This window comes from Crocodylus siamensis, chromosome 5, assembly GCF_052110815.1.
Source record: "Crocodylus siamensis isolate JL-2025a chromosome 5, ASM5211081v1, whole genome shotgun sequence".
Lineage (NCBI taxonomy): Eukaryota > Metazoa > Chordata > Crocodylia > Crocodylidae > Crocodylus > Crocodylus siamensis.
In genome coordinates, this window is record NC_143399.1 from 117,224,053 (window position 1) to 117,239,471 (window position 15,419).

At 43.6% G+C, this 15,419-nt stretch overlaps 1 protein-coding gene across 4 annotated transcripts in view; it reads left to right on the forward strand.

The window, feature by feature from the left end:
- LOC149864469 (uncharacterized) overlaps nucleotides 1-15,419 on the forward strand; it is a 50,338-nt gene that overhangs the window by 1,058 nt on the left and 33,861 nt on the right. For 3 of the 4 annotated variants that reach the window (XR_016442742.1, XR_016442743.1, XM_090050008.1), the window contains exons 2-3: nucleotides 115-2,906; nucleotides 11,096-11,313. The gene's annotated coding sequence lies outside the window, so the exon portion shown is untranslated. The remainder of the gene's footprint in view (nucleotides 1-114; nucleotides 2,907-11,095; nucleotides 11,314-15,419) is intronic. The other variant, XM_090050009.1, reaches the window with a different exon arrangement.

Sequence of the window (15,419 nt, forward strand, 5' to 3'; positions counted from 1 at the left end):
TAAACTATAAATTGCCTCTAACAGTTTTATTCGGGGCCTCTGAGCTTACTCAGGGTGCCCAGCATGCTGAATAAATTTTGAGACTGACAGCGACTCTTGTGTCTTTGGGAACAGCTCCGCAAGGGTTGACGAACTCCTCAACAATTTGGCAACCACGAAGGGACCCCTTGTGTGCTGACCTGGGTGCTCGTTTTTCGGACCAACCTTCCCAGCCGGCGTAGGTGAGTTTGTCACCGTTTGGAGGGCTTGGTCCGGGTGTCAGGTAAGTGAGGTCTGCAGTGAGGGGTAGCCGTTCCCGGGAATTTATAGACCAGAGTGCTTAAGCTTCGGGAGGATGGGACAATCGGTTTCAAACGTCCACCGGGATCTCCTTTAGGGAGGCTTCTCCAGGTTTGGGGAGAAGAGAATCTGCCGGTGCAGTCTGGCATGGGCAGGAAGCGCGCTTGTATTTTGTGTATACAGGACTGGTCTGCCTTAACTCAACAAGGTGTTCCGGCTAAACGGTGGCCGAAATTTGGCTCATTTGATCAGTCTTGTTTGGCATTCCTTCAAATGGAATTGGTAGCTTTAAAACCTTAACAGATGGATTATTGGTACCTGTGGGCTGAATTGGCCAAAAAAGCCCCAAAACCGGTTCTATACTCTACCCCTCCGCCCCCTTATGATCCTCCGATTTCAGTCTCTGTGGAGTCTGAAAACAGACCTGAGCCTCTCCCTGTCCCCGGTCAACCCCTGCCCCCTGACGAGAGCGCTGCAGCTCCCATGGCATCGGCTCCGAGCTCCGGGCCCCCTGCCTCCGGAGGCTTTTCTTCAGTCTGGACCCGGAGCCAAGGTCCTGTGAGGGAGGCATTTCCATCCAGCCAGGGAAAGGAGCACCTGAATGCGGTGGTTCAGGCTCCTTTGCGAACCTACCCGGTCCCGTTTGTGGATGGAGGGGGCAGCTTCCAGGTTCTCCCTACTCTAATTCATGTGCCTTTCACCCGAGGGGACCTATTCATTTTGCAACAACAGACTGCCTCTTTTCGGGAAAAACCTGATGAAGTAGGATGGACTATTCGGCGTATAGGCCATACTTATGACCCTTCTTAGTCAGACATGCAGGAACTCATGAATACCCTGCTGACCCCAGATGAGCAGGCTAAAGTTTTAGACTGCGCCAAGGCTGTTGCCTCAGCAGCAAACAGAGATCCTTGACCTTCTAATGAACCTAATTAGGATTACAACACCCCCTGGGGGAAGGGCATCCCTGAGGGAAGCCCGGAATGACTTACTAGCAGGCTTTGATGAAGTGAGTAAAAAGCCCGTGAACTGGGGAAAATTCCATGCATGCAAACAGGGACCCGAGGAGCATCCTTTACCCGTTTGTGTGAGGCAGCCAAGACATACTTTCGTTTTGATGTAGATAAACCAGAGCATGTGCCTTCTCTGGTATCAGCCTTTGTAAACCAGAGTGCTCCTGATATCAAGGAGCATTTCTGCAAGTATACTCCAGGGTGGGAAGGAAAGAGTATGTTAAAGATAAGAAATATAGCAAGCTATGTGTTTGATGGGAGAAAGGAGAGGGAAAGAAAGAAGGAGAGAAAGGAAGATTTTAAGCTAGTAGCTGCAGTGGTTGAGGGAACCATGCATAGCATGTCAGGAAGACGACAGAACAGGGGAAGGGGCCAGGGAGGGTTTCAATGAAAGGGATTAGGTCAGAGAAACTAGGGCGAAGGGTGGTCCACAGTTCAAAGGGCCGGCAAGATATGTTACTACTGTAAACAACCTGGACACTTCAAACGAGAGTGTCCCCAGAGGAAGGGGATGAACATCTGAGCCATCTCGAAATGGGGGCCCCCTCCCGACCAGTGACACGAGGAGCCGGTGTCAGAAACTACTCACAGGAAAGAAGGACTCAATGACCCGACTGACCACCTTCACCCAGTCTGCCCTGCGGTAATTATAAATTGCAGTAAGAGTGACCCTGTTGCCTCAATTCAGGTAGGAGAGCAACGATATGATTGTTTAATTGACACCGGCGCTAGTATGTCTATGTTATCTACAACTCCTGAGCGTGCAGGTCTAATTGAAGAAGGAACTGAGAATGTGATTGAAGTGGGGGGGGAATTGTTCAAAACTAGCAGGAGTGCCTCTACTCGAGTCCAAGTGGGACCCTTGTCTTGTGAACATTCCTTTTTGTTGTCTGTCCGTGCTCCTATGAATTTGTTAAGACGGGTCTTATTGTGTAAGCTGAGGGCCACTCTACGCTGTAGGCCGGAGGGAATAACTTTAGAACTGCCAGTTGACAAACTGCCTTATTTCGCTGGGACATTGACCTCGGGGGCAGGGGGGGAAGAGAAATTTACCAGTGGAACTACAACGATTGCCAGCCACATTGTGGGGCTGGGAGTCCACCGATGTAGGACTGCTGAAGTCTGCCACTCCGATTGTTATTCAAACCAAAGGGGGAGTCCCGCCTTGAGTGCCTCAGTACCTGCTGAATAAAGAAGCAGCAGAAGGTTTGCAACCCCTGATAGATGAATACATCAGGAAAGGGATCTTAGTGGAGTGTCAGTCTCCTTGCAATACCCCCATGTTACCAGTCAGGAAACCTAAACTAGGAAAGGATGGCAAGCCTGTTTATCGTTCTGTGGAAGACTTACGTGCTATAAATGATTATGTGATTCCCAGGGCTGCTGTAGTTCCTAACCCTGCCACTATTGTTACCTCCATCCCGTGGTGGGCCACCCGATTCACAGTAATTGATTTGTGTGCTGCCTTCTTTTCAATCCCAGTTGCAGCCCAGTCTCAATACCTTTTTGCCTTCACTTGGAAGAGAAAACAACATTTAACCTGGACGCGACTTCCCCAAGGATACACCGAGAGTCCTACTATCTTCAGCCAAATCCTGATGAGAGACTTACAAGGTATCATACTTACTTCAGATACAGTGCTCGTACAGTATGTAGATGACTTAGTACTAGCATCACGGACTCAGGTAAGCTGCCGGACGGACAATTTAAGACTATTAGAAGGATTAGCTGAAAGAGGACATAAAGTATCCCCAGGAAAGTTACAGTATTGCCAAAAGAAAGTTACATACCTGGGGCATGTGATCTCAGAGGGACTGCGGGAATTGTCTGATGAAAGGGTAAGGGCTATAAAAGGCTTGTCAAAGCCCACCACTAAGAGGCATATGCGAGCTTTTTTAGGAGCGGCTGGATTTTGCCAGCTGTGGATCCCTGCTTATGGAGAGATAGTTAAGCCTCTGGTACAGACCACTCAGAAGGGAGAACCTGAAGTGGTTCAATGGACCCCCGAGCTAGACCATGCTTTTCACCAAGTTAAACACAAGCTATTGCAAGCCCCTGCTCTAGGACTCCCCAACTACAAGAAGCTGTTTGTGTTGTTTGTCCATGAGAGACAGGGAGCAGCTTCAGGAGTCCTAACCCAGAAACTGGGACCTCAGCTACGCCCAATCGCTTATTACTCTGCTTATTACTCTTAGATCCAGTGGCAAAAGGGGTAGTTAACTGTCTGTGTGCCGTTGCAGTGGCAGCACTGCTTGTTGAATGATCAAAAGAGCTAGTCATGGGGCACCCCCTCAAAGTCAGCATCCTGTTTATTTTTAACTGGAGAAAAAGGTATTGTTTTTAGATGTGACAATGCACCTCACCATCCGCATCCCTTCCTTTTCAGAATTATAGATTTGCCTTTCCCATTGAGAGCACCATGTGTTTGTGGGGAACCTGATGCTAAATTGTTCATAGGTGGTCTGTTTCTGGGTCAAGTTTTGCACACAGCAGAGCAGCTACCTTGCTCTAAGGTTTAGGAAGTAAATCACTGACACAGGCTTTTGTCCCAGATCTCTTCAGTGGAGCGAGGCCCTAGTAGGCACAGAGGATGTGGGCAGGGTGGCACTTCCTTAGAGAGGGTCCAGCTGTTTTTCTCCCTCCTTACAGCCTTCATGTTGCCTGTACCAGAAGGAGACTTAAGATGTCTCTATAAACCCAAGAGTACTGGGGAGTGGGCTCTCATTAGGGAGATGGTTCTCATTCCCCACACTCTTGCCACTCTGCCTCTTCTCTACTTGTCTAAGCTGAACTGCTCTATAGATATACAAAGGAGCCCTATGGGAAGTTGACCTGTAGTCTGGACTAGCCTTAGAAATATTTTAACTTGATCAACAGGTCAGCACTCCATCCCCTTCTCCCAACAGTTTACCAGACCTCCCCATGTGGGATGGTGCTGTGGGCAGGAGAGGGGGAGCTGGGGTAGCAGTTTCAGCAGGTTTGGCTTCTGCCCTGACCATCTATCCTAAGAAGAGAGTCAGGCAGACAGCCAACACAGACACACACACACACACAGGCACACACATACACACACGGCTTCTGCCCTGTTCGTGTAGGCTCTAAAGGAGGGGTGGGCCTCATCCTGTGCAGTGGCTCTGCTCCATGGATCCTGCCTGGCCTGACAAACCTGGACTGGCTCTATGAGTGGGCAAAGAGGCTGTGGAGTAATGGGTCCAATTCCACCAACTCCTGGTGAACTGGGCAAGGCAGTTGTGGCAGCTCTGGGAAGAGCAAGCCTGATCCTTCACAGGAGCTCTACTCTCTGTGTCTTGCTGAGCTGGACAAACTCTAGCTCCTTCCATCAACTCTTTCCCTGCCAGTTAGCCATGGGCAGCTTGTGCTTCTTCATGTCAGCTCTGCAAGCCAGGGTGCTGAATCCCATCCTAGGCTCCAGAGTTTCTTTTCTTTTAGTTTTCCCCACCCGCTGTATTGACAGTCCACTTGTCCTGAGAGTCTCCCTGCCCTTCCCCACTGCTAGCACTGCCCTGAAGCAAAAGTGGGGTGGTTGGCGGGAGAATAAAAAAAATAAAGCCTATCAGATGAAGTAGAGCGCAATTTACAGTACCCAGGATTTGGAGGCAGCATCTCTTCCGCATATTAGCCAGGTCCAAGACTGTTTAGTTTCCAAGACCAGATGAGCTCATGTGCATTCAATCCAATGTGCTGGTAAGTGTCTTTCTATCCTTACTGGGCTATTGAGGGGGACACTGTGTACTGTTGAGAACAACCAGCTGAACATCACAGTGTGACCATGCCACTGGTTAAGGTGGACTTTTAACTGATGAGGTTTTCCTGTCCAGCACCTTGTTGAGTTATCTTCCCTCCCCCCTATAAGATAAAGATTTAAAACAAGTCTCTCTATGAAAGTTAGCTGTATATAGAGGGTAGACAAAAACAACTCTCCACCAAAAAAAAATCTGCTGACCTTCTGGGCAGTTTATTTTAATTTAGTCTTATGCTTTGAAGCTCATGTATGTATCAGTATTCAATAACAAAAAAAATTGTCAACAGAAAGTAAATCTAGACACAGAATCCTTCTAATGTGATCATTGTATTGTATGTGCAAGATAGCATTACCCTTCCTTTGATGAACAATATTTTGTCTTTGGCTGTAGTTAACATGGCCACTGACCATATCCAAAATACAAGACATCATCTTAGTGAGGGTGGAGTGGGAACCACCAGCCCCTCAGCCAATTGGCAAAGGGGTCACCCAATGGCCAATCAGCAGCAAGTGGCAAGCCCACCACAGAAAGGCCACCTCTCTCCCTCCCTGGCTGGCTGGGAGCTCTGTTCCTCCTGGCTGTGCATTGTTCTACCTCTAGGGCCAACTGAATTGTAAGGACAATTGATTGACATGTATTTCCATCAGACTTTTTGCAGTCTATTCTTCTTTTAGAAATAGAGAACAAAGGGTTTAACAACAGGGAAGTTCTGTATAAAACAGGGCCAATGGTCATCCTAGCTGTAGTTGTACTGCCAGGATGTAGTAGTAGTAGCATTAAAAACAAATCTCCAATATAGGGATTCCCTACATGGAATCAAGGGGCTTGAGATAAGTACTGGATGAGTAAGTGTGAAATGGTACTGCCACTGAATGCTATTTAAGGAAAAAATCTTAAAACACCTTAGCAAACCTGGATTCCCTAGCATTTACATTTAAAGATTCCTAGGAACCTGATTTTTCTGAAATGCTCAGCATCCAACTGAAGTGAATGGGAACTATTTGAGTCCAATAGTGGTGTGGGAAAAATCAGGCCTTGTGGTTCTTGCGTGACAAGAGAGGGTCAAGAAGTGTGAAAAGCTGCATAGGGGCAAAACAAGCTCATTTGCATGAATCCCACAGAGCAGCTGTGAAACCCTTAGTCTATCTGGACTGTCTCTACCCTGTCTTCTTCCTCACCCACTCCCTAGCAGCCTCTCTGTGGCAAGTGCCTCCAAACTGTCTTCTGCCCTTTCAGAATGAAATTCAGAGCACGTTGCACAAATGGGAAGAATGTGAGAAAAGTATCTGTTGATGGTGTATGCTGTAGGGTTTCCTGTCAGTCCCAGGTCTTTAAATGTGTTTTCTATCTTGGAGTTGCAGGCACTGCTCCTGTCTTCAGTTTATTACAGTTCTCACTCTGACTGATACACTAATTGGTTAATGTCTGTACAAGTCTTTGAAGATGTAAAATGCAGTAAAATTCCTTGATGTTATTACTTAATTTCTTGCTAATTTTTTCTGGTTCTTCTTAGTCTTTCTCCTGTCTGGTTGTTTTTAGACTTACATTTTCTGATCTCGTTTTCTTTTCATTCATTCATTCCCCTGCTGCTTGTTGTTTTAATTAATCAGAAGGGCAGTCTGCATCCCCTTTTCTGCCTCCTCTCTAACACATCCTCTCGCTCTTCCTTCTACTCTACATTTCCTTTGCTGTCCTTGCTGCCTAAAAGAACTGCTTTCCCCTTTGCTTCTTACTTCCTTCTGCTCTGCTATATGTTCATCACTAACAGAGAGAGAGAAGTCTGGCTGTCAGCAGCTTAGGCCAGTTCCATAGCCAGATGGTTTGTGGAGGCTTGCCAGTCAAAACACTGCCCACAGTTGAACTGGATCTGCACTCAGATTGAGAAGGAGGGGTGCCACAGAGTTCACTGTGGATGATGTGCTGCAACTTTTGGCTCAGCCAACACAAGTTTGCTCACTTGGCTGCCTCATGGCATCCCAGAGCATGCCTTCTGGAAGAATAATCCTTGAGGTACATATTTATTTAGTCATTGCAAATGTACTGCATGAGCTGGTCTGGATCCACAAGGGTTTGTAAAACTAGTATAATGGCTTTTTTATGATCAGGGCAGACCCTAGATGGAGAGGTGTTCCTGATGTTGCACCATCCTACTCATACAGCTACCACTTGATTTGAGAGGACATTTATGGCAAAGGAATGAAACGGTGTTTGCAGTGATATGTTAGCAGTCAGCTTTCATTTAATATTCAGGCCTTTATTATAACCCTTGAACATTTTAACTAAACACAATTATTGGTTCACCAGTGTAATACCTTAAAATCAAGCTCCTACAGACTTGACAGCAGAGATTATTTGATTTGTTGTGTGACTGGCCCAGATCCTCAAAAGTACTTAATTGTTTAACTCCCGCTGAAGTCAGTTGATAGTACCCTTAAGGACCTGATCCTCAGTCTGTTCACATCTCTAAAATGAGCACAATGTTACCTATGATGATGATGCTTCAATGAAAGTACCATAAAGCTGTGAATTGTGTTCATTATTTACTTACCTTTGTATTTGCATTCTCAGCTTCACGTAAAACGTATGATTTTGGAGTGGAGAAGTGCTGTACATTTGTACCTGGATCCTGCATGATGGCCAATGCATTCTGCTGAAAGCACTTTCACCTCCCATTGCCTTCAGTAGGATTTGAGTGTCTGGCACCTCAAAGGAAGATACCCAAGTTCATATTCCAAAAGCCATTTTGATTTGGAAAACATTTTTGACATGACACAGTAATGTAGCTCTCTGTTGACTTATGACATTTTATGTACACACTGATTTTATATATATATATATATATATATAAACTCACTGATTTTATATATATAAAATATATAAAAGGCAAATTATATATATAATTCACCTTTTTATTAAGGTGCTGGAACTGTAATAGCTAATAGATATCATTCAGCTAAATGTGATATTGGCCACTGATGTTGCTTTTGTTTACTGAAGTTTTCCCTGCCCCTTACAATAAAAAGGACCAGAGAAATCTTAAGATGTGATTAACCAGTTAATCATAACTTAAGTTGTAAGCTGGTCACACACTAAAGCAATTAATAGCATAATAAAACAATGAATAAGCCACAAAGTTATTCCACAAAAAATGTTTGATAACTTTGTGTCTGGTTCCTATCATGCAATTAATTGCACATGTAGTTTGGTCCATCCCCATGGTTGGGACCCCTGCCAGCTCTTCCAGACTGCCAGCCATGGAGGTGCACTCTGCACTCCCATGCTTGGCAGCCCCATCAGCTAATTTGGGCTCCCAGTGGTGAGAGTACACTATGTGTCCCTGAGACTGAGAGTCCACATCTGACTGGGCTCTCAGCCAGGACTACTTGCTGGTGCAGGGGAAGCTTGGGATCGTGATCCTGGTCTCCCTCTGCACCAGTAATAAGGTGTGGTGGGATCTAATGCTGCCCAATCCCACAATCATGCATCTTGCCATGCATGTGTGTTATGGTAGAAAGCGTGATTGTGTGGATCATGGATCAGATCCCATTGCATCTTTACCTGCATGTCTGGCAGGGGTCTCTGCATGCATAGAGAAAAATATCCAAAGAACCTTGTTTTCCTAGTGAAAACTAAACAGTTTATTAGATGCTAAATTTATTTTATTTGGTATTTGAATTTATTTTGGGCTAAGTTCCTTTAGAATGAATATTCAGCTTAGCCTCAACTCAGAAGAGTATCCACATTCAAGAAATATGTTCAAATCTTGCTTAAATCAATCAGGCTTAATTTTAAACATTTACTTAATTGTCCTGTGTGAAAAGGTATGTTTTCCAGGATGAGGATCCAGCTGAAGTTTTTACTTATTGAATGAAGGCCCTCTTGTGGGCTATTGCAGCCTGATTTCCAAACAGGTACTTTTCATGACATGCAGGCTGTTTCAATGGGAGGCAAAACAATCTAGTGCATAGGACTCTGGAGTCATAAAACTTCCATTCTGTTTGTGTGCTGCAGGAGTTCCACCTCTCCCACTCTTTTTCAAGCCTCCTCTTTCTTTTCTTGCCTTTGAACTGTTACCCCATTGATTACACTTTAAACTCTTTGAGGCAAAGATCTTATCTTTTTATATGTTTATAAAGAGCCATTTACACTTGCCGCAGATTTGAAATATTCTATCTGCTCTGGACTAGTATGTTTTTGACAGGATCCTGAAATAGTATTAGGATTTTTTTTCCATGTCATCATTATCCCTATCCTCCTGATAAGAATTGGAAAGTAAGTTTTGTGATTGGGCTTATGAATTTTCATGACAGTTATATGAAGCTGCATTTATGACACCATAAAAGCAATAAATACTAACTCTAATATCAAGAGGGACACATTTATCATCTTATAGTACAACATGGTAATGTTGTAGATTTGCTTCCGGATGTTTATTGCATGTATTTTTCATCTCTTCATATGTTCTTATGTTGAGATAATTTTTTCTGGATTATTTTTCTGGGCAGTGTTTGTTTTTTCTCTTGGGCTTTGCACCCCTGACTTACTAGCATTTTAAACTGTTTTGCAACACCCAGATAAGTAGTGGAGGGCACCATTTAAAAAACAACAACTAACCAAAAGAAACTTTCTTTATTCCACCCTCCCACCCCTGTACACGTGAGCCTCCATTACAAATGTTCTGAACCTTTTTAAACTCAAGGCACCCTTCAAGAAATGCCAGTTTTTGGCTTTTACTCATTTTTAGACTATGAAAAAATTGCAGAGCAATTCTTCTGTTGCAAAGAACTCAGAAAGACCACAACAGGTCAGAATGGTTTTGACACCATGGATCCTGTTTAAAATCTCTGGGTTTATCTTGTGAATCATGTAGAGGTGTTTGCACACCTAAAAGTGCTCATGTTGCATAGCACCCTTAAGATGATCTCAAAGTACTCACAGCAACCTGGTTGAGAATCACTGCTCTATTACATCATAACTCCTCTCCCCATAGTAAGTGCTTGATATAGCCCATGGTTGTCTACACACTTAACATTTGAAACATTTCAAAAAGTTTTGAAACACTTTTGAAATGCTTCATAGGCTAGTGTACACTATATAGTACATAATATATCATATTTCAAAAGTGAAGTGGAATGAAACACTGAAAGAGTAAAAAAATATTTCTAGAGGGAGCAGATTCTGTTTTGTACCATTTTGTTCCACCGTTTTGAACATTGTCAGTCCTTCCACAGTACAGTGCTGTCTCTTTCCATGCACAAAGTCCAGACATCTTTGCTGCTGCTGCCCCCAGGCTCAAATCACTTTGGCCTCTGCAGGATAATGACCAGGGTGTGGGTGCTCAGGGAATGTCATTTGGCAAGGTAGAATCTGGGACCCAAGGCCAGGGTCCTGGGTGGAAGAGCCAGAATCAGGAACCAAATAGGGAGCTAGATCCAGTAGCTGGTTAAGAATCCAAATGTCAAGCCAAAAAGCAGGGTTGAATTCAGTTTCCATCCAGGCAGGAAACATGGCATAGCAGTTTTTACCTAGACACCTCTCTCCTATCTGCTATGGCCTTAAAAAGTTTGTGCAGGCAGGGCCCCCTTCATGCAACCTTGGGGAATGATTCAGCCTAACTACTTCCAGCTGGGGCAATGCTAGAGGCCTGTTTTATGCTTTCTCTCAGAAGAGGATATGTACAGACATTTGCTATTGTAGAAGAAACGCTCCTGGGAGCGACTTAATCCTGGTTGTTCCTGGATTATTTTTCTCCTGGAGTAGCCATTTTTGCTGTGAGAAAAAAGTTCTGAACATCTGTATACTTCCGATTTCTCCTGGGAAAGCAGTGACTCTCCCAAGAGAAACTGAATGTCTGTACCTGGCATAGGAAAAAAGCAAACACAATATGGGAAGAAATGGAATCAGGAAAGTACAATGACAGAGAGAAGGATCTGATTACCCAGTACCGTGCATTTTAGGTAGCCCCCCAGGGTACGAGAATGAAGCATTTTGATTGATTCCCATTGTCCTATCTCTGTACACACTTGAATAATTCCACAGGGCAAGCTAATGAAGAATTAGGTCCACAAGCTAAACGGTAAAGAAGAGTGTCGGCAAGGGAACTGTGCAGTCAGGAAGAAGAGCAAGGAAAAAAGGAGTACATAACAGGGAGCTGTGAATCATTGATACAAGCTGAAGAATCAGCTGGCACAGAACAGCCTGCAGAACTGGTCCCTTAACACCAGATTTTTTACAAGTGTTTGGGTGCAGTGATGTAGGTAGGTACCTGACATGCCACAGTGGTTAACTCCCATTGAAGTCCTCATGAAAATCCCACTAAGGGTCTATCTGTATGATTAGATGACTAAATGTGTTTAAAAAAATCAGACATTAATGCTTAGGGGCTTAGATAATGTTGATTTTGTAGAAAATGCTAACATAAATATGGCTTTTGTTTCTTAAATTTTACATTGTTGTAATCATCTTTGATTAACTGTTGCCTGGGAAACCTTTTGAATGTCTGTTTGCTTCTGACATTGAAAATATTTCCAGCTTTTCATTTCACTGAGAAGTCTTACTGTGATTATGAGTCTTTGTTTGGGATTTGCTGAACATTTCTATATGATTTATTGTTAAAAGAATGATGATTCCTCCCTCACAGTGGCAATGGGCATGTGGTATGAAGAGAAGTCAATGAGTGATTAAAGTTAAGAAAAATGTTAGCTGAGATTCTGGGTTCTAAGGAAATGGCCATGGTCCATATCTCTGCATCAGCTTCATTAATTAAAAAAATGCCAATAGATCAACCTTCAGCACTGTGGTCATGACAGAAATTTCGCTAGTTTGAAGCCAACAATAAGCCCCATCTTTTGATTTGCACTGCTTAATGTTCAGTGAGGATGAGTCATTAAATGTGGGCCCAGGGAAAGGGTGCAGAATGCTATTAAAATAGTTATTACCAGTTAATTTAATTTCCGAGCATTTTTAAAGATGACCTTTTCAACCCAGATTTTATTCTGTTTCATATGGAAGAACTGAAGAACACTTATTTTGCAATATTTGTATCCCTGTTGCATTGAAAAATGGGATTTTGACAGGAACAAGGGCTGTATAATAAAATGGCAGCCCAAAGGGATCAGAAGAATCCAGAAAAAAATTCTATAGGTCAAATGCAGCATAAAGGACTTAAAAGGAGAAATGTGCTTCATTTAGGACATGTTTGAGTATGAAAGAATAAAGAAAACCCCTTTTTATTAATGTCTTTCCTAGTAAAATATTAGCAACATTTAGTTCAGGTTGATGCTAGCACTGCTAATGGCTGTAACTGTACTTCCAATATGGTGTATGTCATTATTTTCCAGCCCCCTGTATCTTAATATTCTGAGGACTAACATATATATGTATAAAAGGTGTGGGTGTGCACGCATACACACACATACATGTATACATATATATGCATGTATGATATAACTTATATAAATATTTTACTGGGGTGAGGTCACAAGCAATTTCACAAAGGTTGCAAGCGCCTTCCTTTTCCTTACGGATAGACGGAAAATTTTTATAGGTTGTAAAATAGAGTCATGCTGTAAGAGAGGCCAAGAAGCACTGCTTTATGACAGTGAGAATCATTGACTACAAGCAGATATTGGGAGATGATGGACAGTTTACAAACGATAACAGAGAAAAAAGAAACTAGCTAGGAACACAACCAGGACTGTGCACCACTCCAACCCCCACCCAGCCCAGTTTGCCGGAGTCAGGTTCTGGGGAGCCTGCACCACCCCCTTTCAATCCTACTTGTCGGTATTGGGCCCTACATCACCCTGCATGCCCAATCTAGTACCCATGGCCTGCAAGGTTCCCCACAGACCTAGGAGGAGCTCTCCAGCCCATATGACACAGTGCTGAGGTCTGGATCTGACCCATATGTCAAGGGTTGAGCACTCATTTTTTTGGGTCAAGAAGATAGGAGTTATTGGCCAGTGCAAGTAGAAAAGAGAATACTTCCGTTTGGGAGGGAGACACTAGCTTTCCCTGGGAAGCCATAACCAGAGGCATAACAGGCAGGATTTGCATCCTGGACAAACCCTGTGGGAGAGCGCTGGTAGGAGGAGGGCAGGGGGGTGGCTGTAAGGAAGGCATTGTTGAATGCCGGAGAGCCAGAGGTTCTGAGAACAGGAGGGCATGAGTCTTACCTACGCCAGGGACTATCAAACCATGCTGCTACTGCTACCACAGCAGCATGGTTTGCCTGCCCTGGCTACTGCTCCTATAGAAGCAGTGCAGTGTTCATGCACTGGTGGCTGCTGCACGAGCCACTCCATGGGGCTGCTTTTGCTGCCAGAGCACAGATTCTGCAGGAGTGGAGGCAGTTCTGGCACCTCTCTTAATTTGGCACCTGGAGGTGATGTCTTATCTCACCCACCTAGTTACATTGGCCAAAATCTGTTTTCATTGCATGGCTTGATGACATAGGGTGCTTTTTCAGGCCTTGGAGCCACAAGAAAAGAATACACCAATCAACCTGAAGGCAGTGGAGTCCAAGCTAAGCTGTTCTCCCACAAAGTTCTAGTAGTGCAGTTAGCAATAAGAGTGGTTGATGGTTCTGCGAACACCCACCAGCGCTATCCTCCAGAAATCGTTGAGGAGTTGCACCTCAGAGTACATTCCTTTGTGCAGCAATTCTGCTAAGTCTAGAGCCCTCCTGATCCAGCACAGGGAGGGGCAGATTGGAAGAATTGCCCTAAACGTCTCAACTGGTTCCCTTCATTCTACCTTAAACTTTATCCCCCTCAAAGACTTTGGTGCACCTTCTACTCACTTCATTCAAACTATGTATAATTTTTATCAGGACTTTGAATGTAATATCTATAGACATCAAGAAGAACTTCTTTATGATAAGGGTTGCCAGAATCTGGAATGGGCTTCCAAGGGAGGTGGGGGGTCTTCAAGAGGAGACTAGACAAGCACCTAGCTGGGGTCATCTGACCCCAGCACTCTTTCCTCTCTGGGGCAGGGGGTCAGACTCAATGATCTGCTGTGGTCCATTCTGACCCTAGTATCTATGAATCTACGAATTAAAAATTATAAGAATGTCCAAAGCACTTCGGCAATATTTGCAAATGGGATAGGAATAATGAGTATTTATACACATCCTTTCAATAAGAGGATAATCAGTTACTTTTGGTAATGCAGAGGGAAACAGATGACTGTAAGGTGCTGACAGCTTTAAATATAAAGGGCAGGATTCTTCAGGTCACTATGCTAGCTGATCCAACTGCTTTGAAAGCAACAGGATTGGAATGGCATAAAAATACTGCAATGGTATGAAGAACCAGAGCCAAGAAGTTTTAAAAGTTGCATCTTGCTAAAACTGTGATAAAGGTACATGTATTCTCTAATTACTGCACTAGTACAACTACTTTGTTAAATAATTAGGTGAAAACATTTCAATGGCAATTTCTCCGTAGTGTTGGCAGCAAAGTGATAGCCTTAGGCAATTCTTAATTAGTATTCTTTAAAATTGTTAACTAAATTAGTCACCTATGAAATAACATTACCCAAGTTGTTATTCTTAAATTGCAGTTTGAATCTATTATCTGTTTTATTGTTTAGACATATTTCTACCTGGGTATTAAGTAGATGACTTATCTGATTTCTAATGAATTCATAGCTTGTAATCAGAAGAGGCCATGAGTACCTCTTAACATCCCTTTGTAAATTGTTGGTCAGGCAGTTGGTACAAACTTTTATATTACAGTTCTGTTAGGTGCATCTCAACAGCATCATTCCTCATTACTTGCAATACACAGAACCTGAATCTGTTCTTATACCAGTTTTATAGTATTAGTTCTATTAAATTAATTGCCCTGAGTCCTTGTTTATGCTGTCGTAAGTGGAGAATCTGACCCAGGATCTCTAGGGCCAAATGCTGTGTTGGCTGAGGCTCCAAATTGATATTACAGGAATATTGTTGCCCTTCTCTTACAAAGCAAAGGTAGCCAGCCTGCAACTTAAGTGGCATGGCCAGCCTGTGTGTGTGACACACAGAAGATCAGGAAGGGGATAGGCAGCAAACCAGGCAAGGATCACAGGGCAGGAAGCAAAAAGAAGAGTAAGAGTTTGGGCAAGGCAGGAAAGAGTAAGAAGCAGAAAGCAGAGCAGTAGATCAGGCAGAAGCGAAGGATTGGAGTGACACTCAAGGAAGATGCAAGGCTAAATTGTGGCGTGCATGGCAACTAGATTGGCCCCTGCTGTTATAGAGTTATTTAGTTGAATTTTTCACTCTTTTTAATGTCTGTAAATGGTATACATAGAAAAGAATGCCATCAAATAATAAGATCTCAAGGATAATAGATTGACATAATTAATTACCATCTTT